Source organism: Manis javanica, chromosome 9 (assembly GCF_040802235.1).
Source record: "Manis javanica isolate MJ-LG chromosome 9, MJ_LKY, whole genome shotgun sequence".
NCBI classification, from domain to species: domain Eukaryota; kingdom Metazoa; phylum Chordata; class Mammalia; order Pholidota; family Manidae; genus Manis; species Manis javanica.
Genome location: NC_133164.1, coordinates 66,721,873 through 66,744,673, shown reverse-complemented (window position 1 = coordinate 66,744,673; position 22,801 = coordinate 66,721,873). Strand labels below are relative to the sequence as shown.

The 22,801-nt window shown below is 38.1% G+C and overlaps 1 long non-coding RNA gene across 7 annotated transcripts in view; it reads left to right on the top strand.

The window, feature by feature from the left end:
* Positions 1 to 19,002, top strand: part of LOC108391276 (uncharacterized) — a 39,748-nt gene extending 20,746 nt beyond the window's left edge. For 2 of the 7 annotated variants that reach the window (XR_012121106.1, XR_012121108.1), the window contains 8 exons: positions 2,951 to 3,016; positions 3,947 to 5,044; positions 8,089 to 8,226; positions 8,399 to 8,550; positions 10,282 to 10,394; positions 17,883 to 18,283; positions 18,577 to 18,716; positions 18,812 to 19,002. This is a non-coding gene — a long non-coding RNA (uncharacterized lncRNA). Of the gene's footprint in view, positions 1 to 2,950; positions 5,045 to 8,088; positions 8,227 to 8,398; positions 8,551 to 10,281; positions 10,395 to 17,882; positions 18,284 to 18,576; positions 18,717 to 18,811 lie in introns of all 7 variants that reach the window. The other 5 variants (XR_012121104.1, XR_012121105.1, XR_012121107.1 and 2 more) reach the window with 4 other exon arrangements.
* Positions 19,003 to 22,801: the final 3,799 nt, after the last annotated feature.

Genomic DNA, 22,801 nt, shown 5'->3' with positions numbered 1-22,801 from the left:
ATTCATATATACATATATATAAATTCAAACTTACAACTTTTGATTACCTTTCCAATAATTTGCTTGTTTTGATTGTATGATCTATTCACTTCTTAAATAATATATAACAATTTAATCATAGTTGTTAATTTTTCTATTTCTTCCATATAATCTTGTAAGTTATTGTTTTAATATATAAAGCTATGTTGTAAGTGCATATATTTGCATGTGTGACATATCATTTTGATCATTTTTTCTTTTTTCAGTGTATATTGAGTTGTCTGCAGTGGTTCTTTTGTCTCTCCACATAAACATTAGAATCAGTTTAACAATATCTACAAAATAACTTCTTGGATTTTGATTGCAATTGCAGTGAATCTATCAAGCTGGGAAAACAGATATCTTGTCAAGATTGAATATTTCTATCCATGATCATGGAATATCCTTCCAGTTACTTAGTTCCTCTTTGATACATTTCCCTGTCTTGTAGTTTTCTTCATTCAGATCCTGAACATATTTTGTTACATTTAGACCTAAATATTTCATTTTTGGAGGTGCAAATGGTAATTGGTAATAGTAAATGGCAATGTGTTTAATTTCAAATTCCATTTATTAATTACTGGTTTATAAGACAGTCATTGACTTGCCACAGAAATTTTGTATCCTGCAACCCTGCTACAATCATTTCTTTGTTCCAGGAGTTTACTGTTGTTGATATTTTTGGATTTTGTGAATAGATGATCATGCCATCTGTGAACGAAGACAGTTTTTGTATCTTCCCTTGCAGTCTGTATATCTTTCTTCTCTTTTCTTTTACAACTATCTGGTTCTGATTTCCGACTTAATTCCACTGTGGTTCTGGAGCCCAAACTGTATGATTTCTTTTCTTTCAAATTTGTGAAGGTGTCTTTTATGGCCCAGAAAGTGCTCTGTTCTTGAATATTCCATATGTTCTTGAGAAAATGTGTAATCTTCTGTTGTTGGAGGAAGTAGTTTATAGGTGCCAGTTCTATTAGTTTATTGATGGTAATGTTGAGATCAACTATTTTCCCCTCACTGTGCCAGAAGCATGAAGAGATTTTTCTCTGATATTCAGCAGAGATATAAAGAAGAACAGAATAGATGCAACCCTGACATTTTTGACACTTATAGGTCACTGGGTCTCTTCATGAATAAAGTTTCCAGCACATAAATATAATTGCACAGAAAGTATTTTTATTTTGTACATATGGTGAGTTATTTCACTATTTTAACTGAAATTTCTGGGAAGATGCCAAGTGCTTCCTCTCACTTCAATAAGAGTATCTGTAAATATTTCTTTCTTTTGAACTCATATAATAATCAATTTCCTACTCTTTTATAGTTTAAAATTTACTTTCATAGTGGTTTCTCATTTAATTCCATTTGTGATATTAAAGTCATTATCTACTGTTGACAAATGGAGAAATTGTAGCAAAAGAACATTTAGATATTTGTTCAAGGTCACACAAGTGAGAAATGCTCTTCACTTTGATGCAAGAGCCATTAAAGTAGAATCTGTCTCTTTTTGCCTACCACTGAAGCAATGCTTAGCACAGTGCTTGGCCAGGCAATGTGATCAGCAAGTCTTGGTCGAATGGAGGAAAGAACTAAAGTCTAATAAGTCCAAAGCTCTTCCTAGAACAAAGTAATGAGAAACAAAAATATTTAGTGCCTATTGTGCATTTTCTGTTCCTACAAACCAGGTGCTTGTTTTTTTTTTTTTTTTGGTATTTATTTTCTGATTTAAATCTTTAAGTAATGTCTTTATTTCAAGGATAACTCTTTTTGCTTTACATTGCAGTAACTGAGTTCAGCAGGAATAATAACGTGTTCTGGGACCTACAGCTGGTATGGGTTAGACCTGACGTTTCAATTCTGCTGCATTATATGAAAACTCTGGCTAGTTTTAGTTTATCATAAGATATACACACCAAATAAATAAAAAATAGATCTGGGGAATACTTTTAACTAAAAATTTCATGTTTTAAGTTAATGCTAACTTCATGTTTAAAGATACAACAATAATTGTCCTGTATTCAGATGAATTGTGAACTGTTTGCTGCTCAGATCATTGACAAATCTAAATGCTTTAGCTTTTATTAGTGTTAGTAAGGTTATCCTTGGTACATAAATAATGAATAGAATGTAGGGAAAATTAAGAATCATTGAAACTCTCACTATGCTTTGTGTAGTGTAGCTATGCTGTTATTTAAGGGAACAGAAATAGGTAATCCATGAAAATGTAGTCCCAATTAAGTGTAGAGGAGAGTTGCTTTTTATTTACACACTATTTGTGGCAATGATGGGGATGAGGACTAAGTCTGAGGGTAAGAAAGAATAAAATGCTGAAAAACATTGATTAGGAATTCTGCTGCTAATTGTACCACCAGCATTGTTTGATGAGAGTCAATATATGTATTTGCAATTTAGAATTGTTCTTCTATTCTTCCTTTAATTTAAAATTCATCCTCATCAAGTTTTAAGTCCATTGAAAATAAAAAGGAAAAAAGTCAAGTGTTCACTTTATGTGAATTCTCTGTGGTTCAAGAATTTACATACATTTTTTTGTATTAGCTATGAACATACATGTGAGCACATGCACACATATGTGTGTATTAGCTATGCTTATTTTCTTTCACTCCTCAGGAAATTTGGAGATCTTTGTTTTCTGTTTTGCTTGCTTGCTGTTTGCTTAGGCTAGCTGATATCATATCATCTCTTGCCATTGTACTATAGAAACGATGACAACGAGGGCAATTTTTTTCTTCTACCATTGTTTTGTTGCTGACTGATAAAGGAAGGCATATGGCTCTGATAAAGTAGAAATACATATTTTAATAATATATTTTTAACTGAAGCATTTTGGAAGAACAGCACAGACTTTAGGGTGAAATTTATAGATAAACGTTCACAATAATGCTGACACTGAGCCTGTATTACTTCTTTTCAGGAGAACATGGGAAGATTTCAATTAGAGCAAGTTAAAGAGAGTCACCTGTGTCTGAAACTGCCTCAGGTCAGCTATAAATACATGGCAATCTACACTAGTTAGATGGAATTCTCACTTGTAATGAGTTTCGGATGTGCAGTGGCAACTCACAGCCTGATGGGTAGCAGGAATAATAGCGTGGCCTGAATTCTCAGAGAAGACCGCATTATCCCACTGAGTCAGGACAATGGCTGCCAAGGCTGCCAAGATTGCGATCACAAATCATGGAGGCAGCTGAGCCATTAAAATAGCATCATGTAATATAAAGTAGTCTGAAAAACCAGTCTAAAACGTTACTCTATAGAGAAAGCCCTTGTTGAAATTTACATCTAAGTCACCTGATAGTGAGCAATCAATAACGGAAGATTTCCTCCAGAATTTTATCAGGGTCAGCCGCAGAAATCTAATAGAGTAGCTTGCCACTGATTTAAGCTGGAAGGCTCTGTTTTCCATGGCTTTTGCACAGAGAATTGAATTTATGGACTCTTCATGCAGCAGTGGCCGTTACATGCAAGGTGCCAATGACTACTTGATTATCTCAGAAGGACCTCAAAGCTAGTTGGGCATGAAATAGAGGACCTCTTCAAATGAAAGGGATCAGAATATTCAACACAGTTTATAAAGTGTGACAATTCTATTATGTAAGTTTGAACAGCAGCCACTGTTGGAAAAAAAAAAAATCCATGAGACTCTCCGAGAGAAAAACAGCTTGGCAGGGCTGGAGACTGAAAAAATACAGACTTCATTACTACTTCATTACTACTGGGAGGACAATGTTTGGAGATTTTCTATCTTAAAAATCTCAATTATGCTCCACAGAATATGTAGCTAGTTCTGGTAATCTGAGACTACTATGGAATAGATAATATTGTAATGGCTGGCTCTAGATTTAATGTAGAAAATTTCTCGATGATTGGGTTTTGAAATTTTTAATAATGTCAAGACAACTCCACACAGAGACCATGAAGACCTTTGACCTCTGTGATGGATATGAATCATGTGTAAGTTTGTGCAGGGACACCGGGCAGGTTAGTAATCCATTCTTTCTTTTGGGAGAGAGACCCCTTTTTTAAAAAAGTAAGCTTCTTATTTTAGAACAGGTATAGATTTACAGAATTACTGTGAAAACAGTCCAAGAGCACTCACATACGGCATGCTCAGTTTCTCCTATTATGAATATCTGACATTGGAATGGTGCGCTTGTCACCACCAGGGAGTGATGACCTGTCATGTTCTTTTTAATATTCATACAAGAGAATCCAGATTCTCTTAGTCATGAGATAATGTCCTTTCCCTCTTCCAGGATGCTGTCCAGGACACCTGATTACATGAGTTGTCCCCTCCCTCAGGTTCCTCATTGGTGACAGTTTCTCAGACTGTCCTGGTTTTGGATGACCTTGACTATTTGAAGAGCCCCGGCTGGTGTTTTATAGGTTCTCCTTCAGTTGGGGCTTGTCTGGTATTTTCTCATTAGCCTGGGGTGATATATTTCTAGCAGAAAGACCAGGGAGTTACTGCGCCATTTCCTCACATCACATCAAGTGTACATACTGTCAATATGACTTATCATTGTCCCTGTTAACCTTCATCATCTGACTTGAGGTGGTGTTTGTCAGTTTCCTACACTACAGGCTTAACACTGCATGTTGCTCACACTCACGGAGTGGGGGTCATGCCCCACCTCCTTAAAAGCAGAACATCTACATCAGTTGTTTGGAATTCTTCTGCATTGGAGGTCAGTCTCATTTCCTCCATGTATTTATTTAGTCCACCATTTTTTTGTAACAAACTAACTTGTGAACATGCATTTTGGATTGCATTTCCACACCATTGTATTTATTTCGTTGCCCAGATAGTTCTAGCTTTGGCCTTTGGGGATGTCTTTCACTTGGCTCTTTATCTCTTTGAGGTATTCCTGCCATTGCTCTGTTTTGGACCCTTTTTGTTTGTGCTGAGGACTGACCTTCCTGCACTGTAACTGATGCTGGGCCTGCTCATGGAAGAGGGGATGTCACTGCTTCCAGGACCTCTCGGATGACAGAGCAAGGAGACATTGTGCGTACGAATATTCACTCATCTACACATATTTCTATATGTAGTCATATGTAGTACTTTAAGTTAGACATTGTTCTTACTGAAACAGGAGCTTTCTTTTTAGCAGCCAGGACTGTATGATGCTGTTCAAAAAATTGCATTTTCTATATGTCCTATTTGACAATTTCAGTACATTTGTTTTACATAATGTTGCACTGATTTGTAATTTTATTGAAAACAAAACTAAAAATATTTTCTAATAGAACTATAGCTCCTCTTATTTTAAGCTGAATTGGCAATTTTCCATATGCTAGGATTCAGGTATGGTGGCTATCGCTCCACATTCTGAGGGTTTCAGATCTCTGTGGTCTCTTCTTCCAGGAGCAGCAAATTGGTGGAGAACCAGCATCTACTTTCCCAGCCCGTGGGATACTTTTTTTTCCTTACAAATTAGATGTTCATCTTTTCTGTTCTTTCTATTTGGCATAGTTCGCATAAGTATGTGTCTATCAAACTTACCTGACTCTTAAATCACTGGGGGAACTTAAAAACAAAACAAAACAGTACTCATATGATTACTCAACCTCAGACCAAATTCAGTTTGTGTAGGATGATACCCCAAAAATACATTTTTTTAAAGTTTCCCAGATGATTATATTCTACAGTTGGAGGTAGCATTGGTCCAGATGACCTCTAAGATACTTTGGTCTGAGATTCTGCAAGTCTTTGCGTGTCATTACCATGAGCTACCTGGATCACTCTGTGCTTCCTTCCCTATACAATGTAATACATGCAAAATAAGCACAGATCTAGAAGGTATTTGGTACCTGCGCAGTCAGATTAAAGAGAGATTGTTTTGTGTTTTGTATAGACCCTTCGATCCCGGCACCATCTAAACCCAATTTTAGACAATGGGCCTTGTAGCCATTTGCAAAAATTAAACTGAACTAGGCCACTGTAATACTGCTATTCCAGAATTCAAAGCTCGAGTCCACTGTGGGTGATTTGAAATGTTCCCATACTGGTGAATTACAGACTCTTTGTTGACCTACATTGAGATAGAAAGATTCAGCTTTTAAAAAAGCAGGAAAACACCATTCTTCACCTTCCAAGTAGGATTGTATCCAAAGCAAAACAACAGTGTTGGTTTTCAGAGATCTCAGGGAAGAGTTCACAGAGCCCTTAAATAATACATTCAGGAATTGTGTAAGGCCCAAAGTCAGGAAACATTGAAATCTGACAACTAAAAGTATTAAACTAAAATCTTCAATACTTGGATTCTAGTTCTGAGACTCTGTAAAAGCTTTTCTGGCACCAGGGAAGTCAAATACTTCTCTGTGCTTTGGCTTCTCCTTGTGACATGAGGTAATTGTTTCTCTGTCACAATGCACTGCTGAATGGATAGCTGAAGCAAGCTGTAAGAACACGTTTCAGACGCTAGTGAAAAGCCCTCGTGCGCTGCCCACTATACTACAAGGCCAAGTTGTTGTTCTTTTATTTCATCCAAATATGTTTTGCAATTTTAAGCTGATTTCCTCCTGGAAAGTGTTTGGAAAATTAGAAAACTAGTTTTCTATAGCCTATTTGCAATCAAGTCCTTCCCAGTGTTTTGGGCCAGTGGTTGTCTTTCTAATACCGACTGTCTTTGTATAGGCGCATTGTAGTCACCTCTCCTTGCATCTTAACTCTAGTTGTGAGTCACCTGAGTGAACCTAGAGGATCTCCCAAGGGCAAACAGCCCACCACTGATTTACCAATGTTAAAAGAGTGACTTAATTTTAACATTTTTATCAGCGTTTGCTCTTCTAGTTCTGAGATTCTAATGATGCATATGAAACTTCTAAATAGATTTAGTTTCCTCATTTAAAGATCTCTGACCCCATCACACAATATATAAAGGTACGTTGGAGAAAATCATAACAAGAGCCTTTATTTGGAGTTTTGATTATGAGCTAATTACTTGGATGGCTTTCTCTATTAGCTCTTCTGAAGGGCTCCATTTAGTGGAGAATGAGCTAAGGTGACAGAATATGGAGAGTGCTTCCGGACTCCAGAAAGAAGTTTCTTGATTTTTTTTTAGCTACACACTTTTACAGCTTCTCTGAAGGTAGTTCTTGGCTCAGAGCATTTGAATGTTATTTCTCTGTAGGTGAAGATGTGACTCACAGATAGAATTCATTATCTGCAGTGCAACACGCAGCTCAAGAAGAAGTTTCAGGAAGGGCAGGGAAAGTGGCTCCAACTTTTACCATTGCCTCTTGCACCAAAGGCTTCGGGGTGGTGGTGTGTGCAAAAGCAGGTTCAGCTGGCTTGAACCTAAAGACACACTTGAATGAGAGACTTTACACCAAAAAAAGCAAACTATAAAAGCACATTGGACAATCACACCATAAATTATAAATTCAACAATATTCTTAACTGTTTAGAATCTCCTGAGCTAAAGGAACCTTTAAAACTGAAGGTTTCTGGACAATCTTCTATAAGCAGGAAGAATTTCATTAAGAAACACTAAAAGGGGTTTTGGAAGATATGGACATTGAATACCTACACAATAGGGGGAAGGAAGGTCAGTGTTCCATATCTACAAAGAAACTAAAGATTTTTATTTTTAGGTGAACAATAGATTTATTTTTAGAGAGTAACTGTTAAACAAACTTTAACTGTGCTTTTGTTTAGTACTTTTGAAAGAGTTAAAGGAGTGGCGGGTACTTTCCATATGAGACCTGCTACTTTCTACAGGTCCTACCTACCAAAATGCACCCAGCGTTTTCAACCACAGTTGTCTCAAACACATCTTCTATCTACACCCACTCCTCATTGTAGGTGAAGCTTTGTATAACAGAAATGGACTTACCTAACACATTTTTTCTAAGACAAATCAGAATGTGAAATGCTAATCAAAAGGGAAAGAAAAGGATTTCTAATCCCTTCCAACTCTCCTCTTGGTGTTTAGGTAGACTTGGGTCACAAAATTGAGCATTTAGTTTCGAATTACAGCAGGCAGCAGGGGGAGGGAATGGAGACACTTGCTCAAGGACTCGCCCTTTGTGTTTCGGTTCCTGCAGAGCAACTTGGAGCCAGGCGGAGGAACAGGACGCCGAGAAGATCCCAGCCTCTGCCCCTTACCACCTTCCACTTTGGAAGGGACACTTGTTCACTCAGAGAATTAACCTAGAGGGTTAGCAAAAAGATTAATAAATCAGGTGATATGTTTAGCTGGTATAAAACAGACAAATAAATAGTGATTATCATGCTATTCAAGGTATTAGAGTTCATAAATTATATATATTTTCCAAGGGTGTAGTAATCCAAAATTCTGAATAAATTAGTCAACACTGAAAGCCACATTCTCAAATAATCACACCCTTGCTTTAGGTCTCTGATCTTGTGCCACCTAATAGCTGAGCCTCCCAGTGGCTGAACTTCCACCCTTAGTCTGCCAGCCTAGGCTTGTCCCCTGCACCCCAGCCCAGGTGACATGGTGTACAATGGAAGGAAACATTTCAACCTCCTGAAATATTTCTGAGGTAAGAATATGTTTAAACACCATTAGAGGCAATAACGGAGCAATTTTAAAACTTCAGGCTTGAAGTTTTGACCCATGAAACTGTCAGGGGGCCTGAGCCTGCCCTGGGAACCACTTTTCTACAGAAAAGGATGATCAGCAAAGGTGGATTGGCTAAATATGCCAAAGCCCAGCACTAGAACATTTATTTTAAAGTTAACTTTGTTGCCATGGAACATCTTTGAGGAGTTTAACTCTGTTTTTTAAGAAACTTGGCAGTGGCCATTTTCTCCATTGATGGTAATCTGCCTAGAGAGAAAGTTTTTGTGCTTTATATCAAATATTGGTCAAGAAGAATACTGTGAGCAAAATGCAAAAAGACAAATCACCGAAGGAACATTATTTACCTTCTAGAGGCCAATTTTGTCTGATTAACAGGAGTCACAGAACTTTTTTTATTAAAGTTTCTCTTTTGCCGAGGCCATTGCAGAATTTAAAAACATTCAATAGAAGCACAGGAAAAAAACTGTAAATATTTTTGAGACTCTGAAAATGTTTCTAAACATCCTATCATTTTAAAGAACAATGAAGATAGAAAAAATGAACACATCTGGAACACCAGTTATGTGTCTGGTCCTGTAATAGAGGCTTTCTTTTGTATTTTTCTTATCTTATTTAATCTTTAAACTACTCTGAAAGAAACATGTTACTGTTTCTAATTTGCTGTTTTAAAGAAAAAGTAACTTGCTAAGTCTATTAATAGATGCATCTGGATTTTGGAAACAAATTCATCCAGCTTCAAAATCTGTGTTTTGAAATATTTTTTCTCCCAAAGGTAATAAAAAACCTTCCAAAGTTTCTTTCAATTCTAAAATTCTAAAAATATATTGAAATTGTAGCATTAACAATCTTCCTTCTAGCAAAATTTCAACACAGTTAAATGCAGTTCTGTGCATATTCCTGGTCTGCATCTGAAAAACTGAAGGTGAACTGAGAAAAATGCTGACTGGACTCACTTTAAATTCATGATTATAAACCTCACAGGGACTCAGTCCTGTGGGACAATCCTACTCTGCATTCCCTGGGATAACTTACCTGCTTCTCTTTCCTCAAACCTCTATGCTCTCAGGCAATAACCAAGCTTTCCATTAGCAGGGGAATTGGGAAACTTCCAGTTGCTCCCATTTACATATCTTCCAACTCCACTGGATCTGTACATACATATTTTGCTTTCCCCACTTTACAAAAGATGGGCGCCTGCCACAGTCTGATGACAGCACGTCAGTTTGTGCACTGGACTCTGACATCTCGTTCATTCACAGACATTGCTGCTTACATAGTTCCTTCTCTCAGTCATCAGGTTTTCTCATTTAGTGGAACATCCAAAATGTGTGTGTATGTTTATATATAGGCTCACGCACACACACAAGCATGTACACACACACATGTGCTCTTCTAGCAGACATACCAGGTTAGAGAGCCTTGGGTCACAACATCTTGTTTTCTGTGTGCTTCCATTTAAAAATGTCATATTTAATATATATTTTTTTGCATATAAGTAATTACATGGTCTTTGAATGATTTAAAGCCAAGAAGTTACTTGTTAATAACTTTGGACTTTAGTTGCATTATACTGGCATGTTTGCCCACGTCCTTGTAAAACAAGCCTGTCTCAACAGCATTGTAGACCTGCTTTTCCATGTAGCCCTCCTCCTATATAACATCAGGAGGTATTTTTTTTTTAATTTTCCAGTTGCTTCCTGACCTGCGGGATCTGCCCGCCTTCAGTTCAGTCTCGCCAGATCTCCTTCTGAAGTGTGACCCAGTCAGCAGACTCGGGCGGCTCTGAACCAGAGTAATGCGGCGGTAAGGGGCTGCGCCCTGCCTCTCATCAGCCGTCATCTCAAGAGTCTACGAATTCAGCTGCTTTTCCACCTTTACCACAGCCTTTTCACACTATTGATGTTACTTCAGCACTTTCTGGGGTAGCCTGCATACATTTCATTGTATTTCCTCTTCATCTTTCTGATTGTATTTTTAAAAAAGAAACAGCAAGGCTGGATGGAGTCATTTGCCCTCCCTGCCTCCCTGCCAAGACTTAATTACAGTTTCCACCTCTACCAGGAATATGACCTTTTAACAAGCAATCAGGAATTTTCTGGTCACACCAAAGAGGTCATTTTGGGGATGACTTCTCTATCCCCAAGAGAAGATGAGGTGATCTGCATGGTAAGACCCCCTGTTCTGCCCCCTAAGAGAAGATGACCTGGCCTGAAACAACCCCTCATTTTCTTTTAGTTAATAATTTCCTTGCTCCGCTCTTCTTCCTATAAAACCTTTCCTTTTGTACAGTCCTTGAGCGTTTCTTTACTTGGCTAGAGGGAAGTTGACTGATTCATGACTCACTTAACAAAGCCAATTAGATCTTCAAACTTACTGGGTTGACTTTTGTTTTTTTAACAACACCATACTGTCGATTCATCAGCATTGAACTCAGAGCCAATGGCATTACAATAAGCACATAGCCTTTTTATACTTAGGGGCACTAGATGGCAACACTTCTGAAATGCCCTGGGAAGGCATTTTAAACAGTGCAATCACTAATGAAAAGCACAAAACTGCAAAAAAATATAACATAAGTAGAATTTGAAAAGAACACCTGTTTACATTTTGAGAGCTGAAACAAGAAGGCAGAGCTCAACTGGGAATATAATTGATCAGGTGACTCAAATTTCTCACACACATCTCTGCAAGTCTGAGAATGACAGAAAAAGGTGCCATGGGTGCTGATCTGGGGTTACAAATAAATTTTAGCAAGTAGGTGGATCCACAAATACAAAATCTGTGATTTAATAAGTATTGACTATATGTGTGTACATATACACATATGTAAATTATTGGGGAGTGTGGGTAAAACTGCAATATTTCCAGAATCTCTCACCTGTTCTTAGTACATCTCCGTATTAATAGGTGTTTCCAAGGGGTGGAGAGAAGTAGCCATCTCCATATCAGTAGGTGATTACAAGGGGGAGTGGGGGCATATCTGGACAGGAGAGGTTGAATGGGTTCCCTTCTTGCAGATGGGTCGCAAGAGACATGGGTGAGCAGAAGTGGATGACTGCTTGTAATTAATAAATGGGTTTCTCCCACTTTATTTCTCCCTTTAACAGACTTCAGTTTCAAAGGTAATTTGCCCTGGATTGGGAAAATATTTTCCCCCGAGTTACAGGGAGAAAGAAATTTCCTCTCCCCCTTGAGGTTCTTCTAGCTGGTCTAAGAATCAAATTGACATGAAAGAGATTAACAGGAGAATATACGGGGGGACCATTGATGTGGGTCCCAAAGACAGGGAGAATGAGGTGCATGTGTCATCCTGAGTCAAGGAGAAGGGGGTAGGGGTCTGAGACTTCAAAGGAAAAGGGAAGCAAACTCTCAGGAATATGAAAGGAGTAAATATTTGATAATTAAATATTTGCCGAGTCACACAATAAAACTGCAGGGGCACAAAGAGGAATTTTAACAAGTCTTAGGCACAGCTCTCCCAGTCTCACACCTAGTTTACATTATAATGTAGTTTTTTATGATGATAGCACTTTTCCTGGAGCAGGTCCTCTGTCTAAATTCTTTTTATGCAATTGGGGCTTGGGAGTTCAAAGTTTCTTTCTGAGTCTTCTGGGCCTTGTTTGTTCTCAACTCTGGAATAATCTGCATGACACAGTGGCACATCTTAGGGCGACCTGCCCTTTGTCCCTACAGTATATGTGTGTGTGTGTGTGTGTATACTCATGTGCTGTGTGTGTATATATATGCTATAATTTTGGTTGCATTTAAAACCACAAACATATTATGAATTTATATAAGCTGTTTACCTGCAATGTATTGCTCATATCTCTGCTGGGCTTGAAATCTTGTACAGATTCACAAGTTCCAATATCTGTTATCCTATTCTTTCTTAAAGCACATCAAAACTCAGTTTATACATTATTAAATACTATAGTCAATACTTAATCCTCTTTTTACTCAAGAAAGCTGAACGACTGAGAACTCTCTGATTTATTCTCTGGACACCATTCTCAGTTGGTTCTCCGTTTCTGGGCTTCCTCCTCTAGAGCAGTGATTTTCAAATTTATGAATGCATGCACATTGGGGCACCCAGACTTTTTGAAGGTTACAGTGGTAAATAGTTTTATTTATTTATTTATTTAAAAAATTTATTAAGATATTATTGATATACACTCTTATGAAGGTTTCATATGAAAAAAATGTGGTTACTACTATTACCCATATTATCAAGTCCCCACCCATAGCCCAATGCAGTCACTGTCCATCAGTGTAGTAAGATGCCACAGATTCACTATTTGCCTTATGTGTGCTATACTGTCTTCCCTGTGACCCCTCACACCATGTGTACTAAACATAAGACCCTTCAATCCCCTTATCCCTCCCTCCCCACCAGCCCTCCCCCACCCCTCCCATTTGGTAACCACTAGTTCCTTCTTGGAGTCTGTAAGTCTGCTGCTGTTTTGTTCCTTCAGCTTTGCTTGTTACACTCTACAAATGAGGTACTTATCTTTCTCTGCCTGACTTATTTCACTGAGGATAATATCCTCTAGCTCCATCTATGTGGTTGCAAATGGGAGGATTTGTTTCTTTCTTATGACTGAATAGTATTCCATTGTGTATTTGTACCACCTCTTCTTTATCCATTCATCTACTGATGGACACTTAGGTTGCTTCCATTTCTTGGTTATTGTAAAAAGTGCTGTGATAAACATAGGGGTGCATATGTTTTTTTGAACCTGAGAACTTGTATTCTTTGGGTAAATTCCAAGGAATGGAATTTCCAGGTCAAATGGTATTTCTATTTTTCATTTTTTGAGGAACCTCCCTACTGCTTTCCACAATGATCAAACTAGCTTACATTCCCACCAGCAGTGTAGGAGGGTTCCCCTTTCTCTGCATCCTCACCAGCATTTGTTGTTCTTAATCTTTTCAATGCTGGGCATCCTTACTGCTGTGACGTAATATCTCATCATGGTTTTAACTTGCATTTCCATGATGATTAGTGATGTGGAGCCTCTTTTCATGTGCCTGTTGACGATCTGAATTTGTACTTTGGAGAATTGTCTCTTTATATCCTCTGCCCATTTGTTAATCAGGTTATTTGCTTTTGGGGTGTTGAGGCATGCGAGTTCTTTATACAATTTGGATGTTAACCCCTTGTCAGATATGTCATTTACAAATATATTTTCCCATACTGTAGCATGCCTTTTTGTTCTGTTGATGGTGGTGTCCAATGCCATACAGAAGCTTTTTAGTTTGGTGTAGTCCCATGTGTAAATTTTTGCTTTTGTTTCCCTTGCTTGAGGAGATGCGTTCAGTAAGACGTTGCTCATGTTTATATTCAGGAGATTTTTGCCTATGTTGTCTTCTAAGAGTTTTATGGTTTCATGGCTTACATACAGGTCTTAGATCCATTTCAAGTTTACTTTTGTGTATGGGGTTAAACAATAATCCAGTTTCATCTTTTGCATGTAGCTGTCCAGTTTTGCCAACACCAATTGTTGAAGAGACTGTCATTTTACAATTGTATATCCATGGCTCCTTTATCATATATTAATTGACCATATCTGGTTGGGTTTATATCTGGGCTCTCTATAGTCTGTTGCATTGGTCTATTGCTCTGTTATTGTGCCAGTACCAAATTGTCTTGATTATGGTGGCTTTGTAGTAGAGCTTGAAGTTGGGGAGCAAAATCCCCCCACTGTATTCTTCCTTCTCAGGATTGCTGTGGCTATTCAGGGTCTTTTGTGGTTCCATTTGAATTTCAGAACTATTTGCTTCAGTTCTTTGAAGAATGCTTTTGGTATTACAATAGGAATTGCATTGAATCTGTAGATTGCTTTAGGCAGGATGGCCATTTTAATAATATTAATTCTTCCTATCCATGAGAATGGGATGTGTTTCCATTTATTGGTATCTTCTTTAATTTCTCTCATGAGTGTCTTATAGTTTTCAGGGTATAGGTCTTTTTCTTCATTGGTTAGGTTTATTCCTAGGTATTTTATTTTTTTTGATGCAATTGTGAATGGAATTGTTTTTCTGATTTCTCCCTCTGCTAGTTCATCATTAGTGTATAGGAATGAAACAAATTTCTGTGGGTTAATTTTGTATCCTGCAACTTTGCTGAATTCAGATATTAGATCGAGTAGTTTTGGAGTGGATTCTTTAGGGTATTTTATGTACAATATCATGTCATTTGCAAACAGGGACAGTTTCACTTCTTCCTTACCATTCTGGATGCTTTTCATTTCTTTCTGTTTTCTAATTGTTGTGGCGAGGACCTCCAGAACTAAGTTGAATAAAAGTGGAAAGAGTGGGCATCCTTGTCTTGTTCCCGATCTTAAATGAAAGGCTTTCATCTTCTCTCTGTTAAGTATGATGTTGGCTGTGGGTTTGTCATATATGGCCTTTATTATGTTGAGATACTTGCCCTCTATACCCATTTTGTTGAGAGTTTTTATCCTGAATGGATGATGAACCAGCTCTTGATTTCACTGATTCTTTCTAATGTTTTATTCTTCTCAATTGTATTTATTTCTGCTTTAATCTTTTTTATGTCCCTCCTTCTACTGACTTTGGACCTCATTTGTTCCTCTTTTCCTAGTTTAATTAGTTGTGAGTTTAGACTGTTCATGTGGGAGTGTTCTTCTTCCTTGAGGTAGGCCTGTATTGCAATATATTTCCCTCTTAGCAAGGCCTTTGCTGGGTCCCACAGATTTTGCAGTGTTGAATTACTGTTGTCATTTGTTGCCATATATTGCTTGATCTCTGTTTTTATTTGGTCATTGATCCATTGATTATTTAGGAGCATGTTGTGAAGCCTCCATGTGTTTGTGGAATTTTTTATTTTCTTTGCATAATTTATTTCTAGTTTCATACCTTTTTGGGCTGAGAAACTGGTTGGTACAGTTTCAACCTTTTTGAACTTACTGAGACTTTTTTTGTGGCCTAGTATATGATCTATTCTTGAAAGTGTTCTATGTGCACTTGAGAAGGATGTGTATTCTGCTGCATTAGGGTGTAGAGTTCTGTAGATGCCTGTTAGGTCCATCTGTTCTAATGTGCTGTTCAGTGCCTCTGTCTCCTTATTTTCTGTCTGGTGGACCTGTCCTTCAGAGTGAGTGGAGTGTTGAAGTCTCCTAAAATGAATGAATTGCATTCTATTTCCCCTTTAATTCTGTTTGTATTTGTTTCACATATGTAGGTGCTCCTGTGTTGGGGGCATAGATATTTATAATGGTTATATCTTCTTGTCGGATTGACCCCTTTATCATTATGTAATGTCCTTCTTTGTCTCTTGTTATTTTCTGTGTTTTGAAGTGTATTTTGTCTGATACAAGTACTGCAACTCCTGCTTTTTTCTCCCTATTAGTTGCATGAAATATCTTTTTCCATCCCTTCACTTTTAGTCTGTGTATGTCTTTGGGTTTGAAGTGAGTGTCTTGTAGGCAGTACATAGATGGGTCTTGTTTTTTATCCATTCAGTGATTCTGTGTCTTTTGATTGGTGCATTCAAACCATTTACATTTAGGGTGATTATCAATAGGTATGTACTTATTGCCATTGCAGGCTTTAGATTCATGGTTACCAAAGGTTCAAGGTTAACTTCCTTACTATCTAAAAGTCTAACTTAACTCAGTTAGTATGCTATTACAACCACAATATAAAGGTTGTTTTTTCTCTCTCCTCCTTTTTCTTCCTCCTCTTTTCTTTTTATATTAAGTATCATATTCTATACTCTTTGTGTATCCCTTGATTGACTTTGGGGGTAGTTGATTTAATTTTGCATTTGCTTAGCAATGAACTGTTCTACTTTTTTTTATTGTGGTTTTATTACCTCTGTTGACAGCTATTAAATCTTAGAAACACTTCCATCTATAGCAGTTCCTCCAAAATTCACTGTAAATTCTCTCAGCTTTTGCTTATCTGGAAATTGTTTAATCCCTCCTTCAAATTTAAATGAAAATCTTGTTAGATAAAGTATTCTTGGTTCCAGGCCCTTATGCCTCATTGCATTAAATACATCATGCCACTCCCTTCTGGCCTATAAGGTTTCTGCTGAGAAGTCTGATGATAGTCTGATGGGCTTTCCTTTGTATGTGATCTTATTTCTTTCTCTGGCTGCTTTTAATAGTCTGTCCTTATCCTTGATCTTTGCTATTTTAATTATTAAATGTCTTGGTGTTGTCTTCTTTGGGTCCCTTGTGTTGGGAGATCTGTGGATCTCCATGGCTGGAGAGACTATCTTCTTCCCCAGATTGGGGAAGTTTTCAACAATTACCTCCTCAAAGAAACTTTCTGTCACTTTTTCTCTCTTCTTCTTCTTCTGGTACCCCTATAAGGTGAATATTGTTCTCTTTGGATTGGTCACACAGTTCTCTCAATATTGTTTCATTCTTAGAGATCCTTTTTTCTCTCTGTGCCTCCACTTCTTTTTTTCCTCTTCTCTAATTTCTGTTTCCTTTATCATCTCCTTCACCATAACTTACCTGCTTTTAAAACCTTCCATTGTATGTTTCATTTCTGATACTGTGTTCTGTAATAATTGGATCTCTGACCAGAATTCATTCCTGAGTTCTTGAATATTTTTCCATACCTCCATGAGCATGTTAATGCTTTTTATTTTGAAATCTCTTTCAGGAAGATTCATGAGGTCAATTTCATTTGACTCTTTCTCTGGTGTATTCATAATTTTGCTTTGAACCAGGTTCCTTTGACTTTTCATATTTGTATATGGCACCCTCTAGTATCCAGAAGCTCTACTCTCTGGAGCTGCTCAGCCTCTGAAGCAATGTTGGGGATCACAGGGAAGTGGTATTGGTGCCTGGGGGAAGGAAAGAGCTGTTTCCTGCTTCCCAGCTGCTATGCCTGTCTCCATTGCCAGAACCAGTGGGCCAACCACACAGGAATAGGCCTCTACCCTTTGCATTTGTAGCTGCTATAGTGGGGCTTCCCTCTGGCTGTTCTAACTCCAGGGTAGGGTTTGCTCGTTTGTGAGCCAGGTGGGGCTGGCCAGGAGGAAGACACAGCAGGCTGTGTATCATGGAGGGGGGGCCTTGGAGCTGAGTAGCCAGCCAGGGGGATGGAGCCTCTGAAGATCATGAACGTTCCCAACCTGCTGGGCAGAGTCCTCCCAGACAATTTTGTCTCCCTGTCCTTTCTTCTGAGCAGTAAGCTCTGTGCAATCCTTGCTGCTTTAGCAGCCCTCTTGCTGTTAGGAAGTCTGTCCGATTGCCTGCCTTTCTTTTGTCCCAGAGCAGCCCGCCAAATGTGGATCCCTTCTTTCCACAGGTGGCTGGAATCTCAGTCTCTCCAGAAATTTTGCCTGTCTTAGCTTTCCCAACCACACTGATCTCCAGAGCACCATGTAATGTAGGTTTGTGCTCCCAGAGCAGATCTCCAGAGGTAGGTGTTCAGCAGTCCGAGGCCTCCACTCCCTCCCTGCTCTGTTTCTCTTCCTCCTTCTGGTGAGCTGGGGTAAGGGGAGAGCTTGTGTCCCGCCGGGCCATGGCTTTGGTATGTTACCCTGTTCCATGAGGTCTGTTTTTTCCTCTAGGGGTATGCCGTCTGGTGCAGTCCTTTTTTCTGTTGCTATTTCAAGATTAGTTGTACTAATTGTATTTTTGTATTATATGCAGTTTTAGGAGGAAGCCTCTGTCTCACCTCTCACACCTCCATCTTTAATCCCAGTGGTAAATAGTTTAAAAGGAATCACTGTATTCATTCTATTTTTGCCTGAGACTAATTCATGCTGGTTCTATTTTGCTCCCATTCATAGTCACCTTTCTCTCACTTTACAAAAGAAAGACCCCACTCCCCACCCCTGCCCAGCACCTTCCTGAAGCTCTCTATGCTGCACTGCCTTAAAGACAGCAGCATTCCATAGAGATGCTCAAGATGGTGCTCAGGAAATGAAAGACTGTAATGACTGAGTGACTAATAGTTTGCAAATCAGAGCTTGCTTAGTCTTCCTAATATTTAACAGAATTGATGGAGAACCTGCTGAGCTGTTGGGTAGAGAATCAGCAACCATGTAACTCCGAACACAGCTTGGACACTGAGAATCGAATTTACCTACTCAACCTCCGACTCCTACTGTGCCCTGCAACATACACACATCTTAAGGTCTAATGTTTAAAGAGTTAAAGTGATAAGAATTGATATATTTATTATTCCAAGAGAGACAATTACAGAGGCAATAACTTAATTTTTCATTACAGAAGCTTCCAGAAGGATTCACAAACTCTTCAATAGAAGCATCAATGGAAGTTACCCTGCTCCACAAAACCCTTGAATTCTGGTCCAATAAATGTAAATTGGTCTATCATGATCTTTACCCAAGTCTAGTCAAGCTCTGTACTGAAACTCTTGCTTTAAACTAAAGTTCATATTCTTAATAAAACTTTTCTGCCATGTCTCTGAGACACTTCTGAAGTTTTTGCTAGGGGCTTGTTCTCTCTTGCCATGCTGAGCAATAAACTCAGCTTTGTCTTATCAAGTCTGTGTCAGTGATATCTGGGGACTGGCATTTGATAGTTAAAAACAGTCTTTGACTGTAGATGATTATATGTTTTTGGCATGAAACCTAGAAGTTTTAAATCAAGTGACCCTATCAGTTCCCATCTACTTATGTTGCAAAGCATTTTGGAACTTCTATCTACATACACATATATAATGAAAAATATTAATAAAATTGATATTAAATTATATCTCATTACTAGCTTTATAATAAAAATTTATATTTCTGTTTTTATTTATGTGCTAACAATAATTGTAACAAAAATTTAACTAGAAAATAATTTCCACACTTAGAACCTATGGGAATTTTTAGAGAAGTCTTCTTTCCCAATGGTTTTATGACATAGCAAACTTATATTTAAAAATATACATAGACTCTTTTTGGTTTGAGAAATATTTTAGTGGGTGAACTTTAAAACTTTTATAGCATAATAGTATATATTGGATATATATATATATATATATATATATTTAAGTAGAACAAAAATATCAGTTCAAAATAAAAAATGTGAAATTTCTGACTATTAAAGGGGGCTTGCTCAAGTATTTGTAGATGAACAAGGATAACCATCAAAGTATGTGGTCAAAGTATATTTAAAAGGTGATAGAACAATGTTATTTTAAACCTTAAGAATGTCAATATTTATAATACACTGAAATTATGTTCCTTGTAGCAATTTGGGTTCATGATGAAAAATTTTAGTGCTGATTTGAAAATGTACGAAAGGATACCTAGTTATTCCAGAATGTTTTCATGGGACTCTGTGAAACACAGTTTGAGGCCACTGCCCTGTTCTACTTCTAAGCCCAGAGATCCCAGGACTTAGTCTTCTGACCTATTTCCCTCCTATACATGAGCCTCCTCCTGGGGAACTTCTTGAGTCTCAAGATAGAAAATAATATTGCTTCACTGAGTTCTGCCAAATTAGAGTCTCCACCTTCTACCCCCAGTCTTATATACCAAACCTTACATTGGACATATTTAATTATGTCAAACATGTGTCTCAAAACTGAACATATCCTGAAGAGAACTCAACATCTACTCCCAATCCACCCTAATATTTTCATCTCCATTTTGTCCCATCTCTTTAAATTTTTAAAAAGTTAATTTAAAAAAAACTGAAGAAAAAGAAATAACCTGGAGTTATCACAGACCCATCTCTTTTCCTTCTTTATGAAATTATACATGGAATAGAGCAGCCTGCTCTGTGGGCTCTACTTTGGAAATACACCTGGAATCTGACCAGGTTTCACTATCCTGACCTCTGAAGATATAAGGAAATCACAACCATTGACATCCTTCCCCATAGTCCCAACTTGATAACAGCAAATGAATCTGGACGTGTCTCCCTGCTTCTACTCTTGCTCAAGAATAGTCTTCTGTAGAGAGTAGGAACACAAGTCTTTACCATTAGGCAAAATTTTATTTTTTCTGTGTTCAAACCCACCAATGCCTTTTCCTTTACTTCAAGGTCCTAACTGATGTAGGTCCCCAAGTCTTTTATCATCCCCACCTGTCCTCTCCTGGCCCTGCCATTCTCCCTTGGGTTTTGGTACCCATCTCACTCCCAGCCTTGCACTCACTTCTCCTCCTGCCAAGAACACCATTTCCCCTGCCGGGGGTGTGCTATCAGTCCCACCAGTCATTCAGGTGCTTTCCCCCTGGCCCCGGATTCATCAGCACCGCATTGCCATTCCTCTTCCAGCCACTGTCCTTTACCTGTGATCCTGTCACTTCATAACACCTACCCCGCCTGACACACAAATATTTATCTGTTGCCATTTTTATTTTCTTTCACCCCATACTGGAATATAAGATCCATAAGTCCAGGACATTTTTTTGTTTTGCTTACTACTAAATTCTCAGAATGTGGAACAGAGCTTAGCACAAAGTTGATAGTAAATATTTAGTTAATACATAACTGAATATCTTGTTGGCTAAAACCAGACAAGGAAGGCATTGATTTTATTCAGTCTATTGCAATAGGGAGTTAGGAATCAGTGTCTGAGCAGTGTGGTTTTTGCCTAGATGTAGACGGGCAGAATAAACCAGTTAAAAGGGGTGGGCTGATTTACAGGCAGGACTGTTTGGCAGTCAGGATATGTCCAGTCAGTTAGCTGAACTGGAAATGGTGGTCCCTGTGTCTAGCTAGTTCCAGGGCAACAGACGGTTTTAACATCAGCCAATTGTTCGTGAGATAAAAACTGGGAGCTGGAGGCTTCACATCTGGCATTTCAGGATTTCCAGATAAAAGGGGAAACTTTGTATTTGCCCTTGTCATGGGTAAATACAGGGTCCTCTGTGAGTTTTATGGGGTCATGGGGAAGGGTGGTCAGTGAGTATTACCTCAGTTAGAGGGGGTAGGGAGATTCTTTGTGGGAAGCCTTTTCTGGAACACAAAAGAGTGGAGATTTCTTAACCATCACCATTGTTTGGGCTCAGGTGAAGTTCAGCACCATCATGTATATTGCTGTTGTTGTTTAACTAATAAGGTTACTCTATTTGGGCACCAACTGTTTGAGCATGAAGTATTTTAAGTTTCTTTGGCTTTTATGACTTTCTACATTATTTTAACATCTCCATGTGCCAGAAACAACTTTGCTTGCAGCTAACATCTTGTAAAACCTAAATCTGCATAATCTAAAGAATACTATGAAAGATGGAGAGTGGGCAGAAATTGAGGTGCAAGGGATTATCCAGCTCACCCAACGTCACAGGCAATATAAATATTGGATCAAACCAAATCATTCATGTTCATAGTGATATACATTTAATTACTTCTACTAACAGAACAGTTACCATTGGGAAGACAAACAATAACATGTTTCTGATTCTTTACTATATGTCATTATAATTGCTCTTTTGCGTAAGTGTTAAAAATAACTATTATATATTATTATATGTGCTATGGCCCATTTGACCAGATAATATCAGCATTTTGAGATCCCCACACTTTTCAATGTCATTTTTTTTCTCTTGTTTTCCCCAACATTCTACTCCTAGTGTCACTCAGGAAATAATATGCATCTGAGGTTTTATAATAGGTGACTGAATATTTGTGGCTCTTCATGCCATCCTCACGTCCAATAAACAGCCAAAATATATCCCTGAAGACATCCCACAGGGAGTTGGTCCTTAATTAATCACAGAGCATAAGACTGAAATGAGTAGTAATCGATCTGGTGCACAGCTGGTTGTAGTTTTCGTAATTTGAAGCGTTTCTCATAGTGGCATTTGTTTAAAGCCAACTTATTGAATATTTAGTAACATGTGCCAATCTTAGTGGGGAGTAAAACTGACATGATTCCAAATTATAATAGAAGGGAAGAGTGTTATTGATCACTTGGAGGCCATTCTTGGGCCTCTTATTATTAGCAAAAAATAATTTTAAAAAGAAGGAAAAAGACAGAGAGTAAGGGAGAGAAAAAAAGAAAGAGGAGAAAAGGAAGAGAGAAGAAAGAAAAAGAAGGAAGGAAGGGAAAAAAGAAAGAAATAATTCCTCCCTTGTTCTGTCTGGTGCTCATTTATTAAGGATCTGGTTAGCCGTCACCTTGAATCCTTTTCTTCAGAGACTTGAGAGGCTTTGGAGTGACCATTTGCTTATAAGTCTGTCTCTACTTCCTAACCCCCGAGTTCTTTGAGTGCTCTAAGTGTAAATAGTCTGTATTACATTTCTCTGTTTTATCTCCTC